The sequence below is a fragment of the Ctenopharyngodon idella genome, chromosome 15 (genome assembly GCF_019924925.1).
Source record: "Ctenopharyngodon idella isolate HZGC_01 chromosome 15, HZGC01, whole genome shotgun sequence".
In the NCBI taxonomy this organism is placed as follows: domain Eukaryota; kingdom Metazoa; phylum Chordata; class Actinopteri; order Cypriniformes; family Xenocyprididae; genus Ctenopharyngodon; species Ctenopharyngodon idella.
In genome coordinates, this window is record NC_067234.1 from 37117648 (window position 1) to 37123647 (window position 6000).

Consider the following 6000-nt stretch of genomic DNA (forward strand, 5'->3'; position numbering starts at 1 on the left):
TCACCGCGAAGTTATTGTCCTGAACATTTCTGATCAAATTAAGCACCTCAGATGCTTTAATCTGGCAGAACTTTGACCCTCTGACCTTTAGTACAGAATAAACCAGACTGAGTCAGACTGAAGGTCAAAGGTCATTTTAAGATCATTAAATATAATCTGTCTGAACTGAGCTGAAACTACAGTGTTTAATTACAAGTTTAATTTTCATCATCATTTTAAAGCCTTGATTAAACATTTTATAAGTATCAGCTCATTAAATTCATATTTTAATGTGACACATTTAAATTTTTTCATAGAAATGATGGTATTTTTAGAAAAACATCCCTCATCCCAAACACACTCTGATGACGAGGGCTCAGCCAATCAGATGCCTGTATTTTGGTCAGTCACGGCCAGTCTTTGTCCTTCCAAAAATGCCAACACATCATATTAATGGAGCGCAGACACACAACAGGAACACACACACACACACACACACACACACACACAGTCACACAGTGTTTGGTTTAGTGAGGACATTTTGGGGCTCCAGTGATGTGTGTTAAACCTTATACTAACCAACCCTGTGCAAAAAACAACAGTAACACCCACACTAAAACTCTTTCACTGAATGGAAAACACGATATAGAGTAAAATGAAATGTCAAAACGCTCACCGGATTCACCTTTTTGTGTGTGCAGCTGTTGGTCTGAAACATACGGTAGAAGTACACAAAATAAACACACATCTGGAGAGTATGTTTAACACTCATGCGTCAATTTACCACAATATAACATGGTAATTAAAAAGTTAAAAATAAGAGTTTAAACACTCTAAAATGGATTCAGGGTTGATTCTGCTCAAATTTGGTGATTAAAAAGCAAACAATTGTACATTTAATATAAACAGATACATTTAAACAGCACCAATAAAGATCTTAAGAAAAACTCTACATGTGGTTTATGTCTGAAAAACAGGAAGGATTTCAATATACAAGCTGTATATTAATCCAAACTTATCAGGCAAGAAACATGTGTGACTAGTCTTCCAGAAAGGGTTTGTGTGCGCATGTGTGTGTAGAGAATTTCAGTTTCTAATAAAAAGTGCACATTTCCCTCCAATATTGTTGTAGTTTATTGTTAGTGTGTTCCAGCAGCTGGAAGGGGGCGGGGCCAATCTTGCAGTTGCTCACCTGCTCATCAAGCTGTTGCTCCTCCCACTCCTCATTCTGCATTCAGAAACAGAGACACTGTACATGAGTGTGTGTGTGTGTGTGTGTGTGTGTGTGTGTGTGTGTGTGTGTGTGTGTGTGTGTGAGTGTGTGTTAAATTGTCCTCACTTCCTGACGTATAGTATCATTTTCTAGTTCTGGGTTGTCCTGGAGAGAGAGGGAGACACACACACACATACACACACACACACACACACACACACGTGTTGGATTTATATATATATATATATGGCCATCCAAACAATAAAGAATGATGGCTAAGGGCTTTTGAATTAGTAAATCAACACAATAATATCACAATAATCCAACACTGCCAATCTCCTCCTTGCTTCAAAAGAAAGACAGGACTTGTCTCTAAGGAAACAGCCCAATTTCAACTTTAATTCCTTCACTAAGGTGCTGAACATTAGGCCCAAAAGAGAGGGAACCATCAATTAAAAATCCCAAATATATTTGTTTTATATTTAAAATGTATCATAATAGAGTAAACATGTGATAACTTAGTATCAACCACCAAAAAAGAAAGAAATACATTGAAGAAAAGTTTGCTATGAAGAAGATCCTATTTCAATACATAGTTTTTACAGTACAATCAGTAACTATAGTAATGTGGAAGAAACTGCGCTTGCCTTTTTGTAAGGTATAGGCCTAGAAATAATGGCAATTAAAAATAACAGATAAGTCTTAAAAAGGTTTTTAATTAGAGTGACAGAGAGAAACTTGAGGACTGCATTTTCACACTGAAGTGCACAGGTTTCTCTGTCCTCTAGATGGCGCAATGTTCACGCTGAACTGAACACAACTACTTTAATTAGGCTACTCTTATATTTTTATCAAACTTGATGCAAAACTTCATCATATTCTACGATAAAGCAGCTCTGAAAAGACAATAGTGTCATTATTCAATTCAATTCAGTTTAATAACTGTGTAAAGTTCATCAATGAAACAAGTTCAATTCAGCTATAAGCATCTCTACAGAAGACAGTGTCATTATTCACATCTGTTATATTAATATTCAGTGTCTTTTTAAATGTGGTGTTTTTCCACGAGCACTCAAAGTTTGAGATGGGAGTTTGTTGTTTAGTTAATAGTACTTTAATAGTACTAAGATGGATAAATGACGTGATAAAGGAGTCTCATAAACCATCTGATCTCGAGGTGTGGTGAACATTACAGTCGTAAAGCGATTCAGGTGCACTATCTAGGGCAGATACTTCATTCTGTAGTTTTGCTGGTAACACTTGACTTTACAAAAAGATTTCATTAGTGAACTACTTTAGAACCAACAATTAAAAACACTTCTAAAGCATTTATTAATCTTAGTTAATGTTCATTTCAATGTTTAATGATACATTATTAAAATCAAAAGTTGTATGTTAATATTATTTAATGGACCTCAGCTAACATGAACTAACACATGTATTGCTCATTGCTGAATGCATTAACTAATGTTAATTAGTGGGACATTATTTTAAAGTGATATCCTTTTGCTTAACATGAGTTAAAAAGAGGCTCAAGCAGATCGTTCTGTTTTCTGATCCACGTTTGATGCTATTGTGAAATAATACACGCATGTGATGCACATCAGTTGAATTCTATATAAATGCAGTTGATTTGCTACTTTTTTCTCACTATTTTCACATTCATCATATTTTGTGCTCATCATTCTCACATGTAAGTAACATAAAACAGTTCTGGCCAGTAAAAACACCTGGTCGAGTGCTGTGGACTCGCCCCTGTAATGCAGACAAACCGGTTTCCCTGTTGAACAGAGGGCAAAGAATATTCTGGTAAGATCTACCAGGAACCAAATGTGATATAAAAGCATAGATCCTGGTGACTGTTCACTTTATGAGCCATGTTTCTCAAATCATTTCTGTAAATTCACAAGAACTTATGCACAAGCACGTGTATACAAGCTCTTTAGGCTACAAATTGGTGTGTATATGATGTCTAAAGCTGAAGACTGGTTAGTTGTCACATGGGGAAGGTGTCCTAAGGGCTTTATAAATATAGTCAAAAAATCTAATTGCACAAATGCTTGTTTTCTCTAGCAGTGGTATTGCATGTTTGTTTCAAACACCTAATGTTTTAAATACTATTTATACTATTTTTTAAATACTATTTTTTACAGTATATATTGGTGCAAGCTGTTGCATGTTTTTCTGATATACAGTATCTCACAGAAGTGAGTACACCCCTTGTAAATATTTTATTATGTCTTTTCATGTGACAACACTGAAGAAATGACACTGCTACAATGTAAAGTAGTGAGTGTACAGCTTGTATAACAGTGTAAATTTGCTGTCCCCTCAAAATAACTCAACACACAGCCATTAATGTCTAAACCGCTGGCCACAAAAGTGAGTACACCCCTAAGTGAAAATGTCCAAATTGGGCCCAAAGTGTCAATATTTTGTATGGCCACCATTATTTTCCAGCACTGACTTAACCCTCTTGGGCATGGAGTTCACCAGAGCTTCACAGGTTGCCACTGGAGTCCTCTTCCACTCCTCCATGACGACATCACGGAGCTGGTGGATGTTAGAGACCTTGCGCTCCTCCACCTTCTGTTTGAGGATGCCCCACAGATGCTCAATAGGGTTTAGTTCTGGAGACATTCTTTAGCAAGGCAGTGGTCGTCTTGGAGGTGTGTTTGGGGTCGTTATCATGTTGGAATACTGCCCTGCGGCTTCAGTATGTCACAGTACATGTTGGCATTCATGGTTCCCTCAATGAACTGTAGCTCCCCAGTGCCGCAGCACTCGTGCAGCCTCAGACCATGACACTCCCACCACCATGCTTGACTGTAGACAAGACACACTTGTCTTTGTACTCCGCACCTGGTTGCCGCCACACACGCTTGACAGCATCTGAACCAAATAAGTTTATCTTGGTCTCATCAGACCACAGGACATGGTTCCAGTAATCCATGTTCTTAGTCTGCTTGTCTTCAGCAAACTGTTTGCGGGCTTTCTTGTTCATCATCTTTAGAAGAGGCTTCCTTCTGGGACGACAGCCATGCAGACCAATTTGATGCAGTGTGCGGCGTATGGTCTGAGCACTGACAGGCTGACCCCCCACCCCTTCAACCTCTGCAGCAATGCTGGCAGCACTCATACGTCTATTTCCCAAATACAACCTCTGGATATGACGCTGAGCACGTGCACTCAACTTCTTTGGTCGGCCATGGCGAGGCCTGTTCTGAGTGGAACCTGTCCTGTTAAACCACTGTATGGTTTTGGCCACCGTGCTGCAGCTCAGTTTGAGGGTCTTGGGAATCTTCTTATAGCCTACGCCATCTTTATGTAGAGCAACAATTCTTTTTTTTCAGATCCTCAGAGAGTTCTTTGCCATGAGGTGCCATGTTGAACTTCCAGTCACCAGTATGAGAGAGTGAGAGCGATAACACCAAATTTAACACACCTGCTCCCCATTCACACCTGAGACCTTGTAACACTAACGAGTCACATGACACCGGGGAGAGAAAATGGGTAATTGGGCCCAATTTGGACATTTTCACTTAGGGGTGTACTCACTTTTGTGGCCAGCGGTTTAGACATTAATGGCTGTGTGTTGAGTTATTTTGAGGGGACAGCAAATTTACACTGTTATACAAGCTGTACACTCACTACTTTACATTGTAGCAAAGTGTCATTTCTTCAGTGTTGTCACATAAAATATATAATAAAATATTTACAAAAATGTGAGGGGTGTACTCACTTCTGTGAGATCTCTAAAATGTTGTTACTTTTTCATGAATTGTTTTGCCATTAAAGCCACTAAATAGCATATTTTAAATATTATGTGTAGATGGTCATATTACAAATGTTTCCTCAAATCAGTCAATGCACAGCAGGTTTCCACTGTGACTTATATAATGTGACAACATGCCCCGCTAAAGGTCAACTGGGTAATAATGAGGGAAATGTTCAAGAGTTGTTTTTGACATAAATGGCTTTTCAAAACAAACTCACCTTGAGAAATATTCACCCTGGTATTTTCTGTACGACACACCTTATATTGAACATTTCTTTTTCATATTCATAATGATCCCACGTGAAGTGCAGTTTTATAGCGCATATGTTTATAACCCAATTTGCATCTTTTGATAATTCTGGGGGAAAGACTAAAAAGTAGGGCAGTTTAACAGATAAGTATTTGTATAAATAGTCAGACTTTAAAAAGGGATAGTTCACCCAAAAACGAAAATACTGTCATCATTTACTCACTCCCAAGTTGTTCCAAATCTGTATAAATTTCTTTGTTCTGCTAAACACAAAGGAAGACATTTTGAAGAAAGTGTGTAACCATGTCGCTTTGGGGCACCATTGACTTCCATAGTAGGAAAAAAAAATACTATGGAAGTCAATGGTGCCCCAGAACTGTTCAGTTTCTCACATTCTTCAAAATATCTTCCTTTCTGTTCAACAGAACAAAGAAATTCCTACATTTTGGAACAACCTGAGGGTTAGTAAATGATGACAGAATTTTAATTTTGGGGTGAACTATCCCTTTAACAAAAGCGTCATACTAACGAAACCCACCTAAAATAACACACTGGTAGTTGTATACCTCATCATTTTAATGTCAAATAATTTCTGCTCGCATCTGAATATGATTACCAGATTGTAGGTGTGGATTTGTTGTTGTTGTTGAAGTAGGAACAGATACTTCCGTGAACACCTGAACGCGATATTACGAGCATTTAACTGATGAATATGCAATTTTATGTCTTTGACGCGCCCAATCACACAGCCTAATTAATATTCATGAACCATCGCCTCCA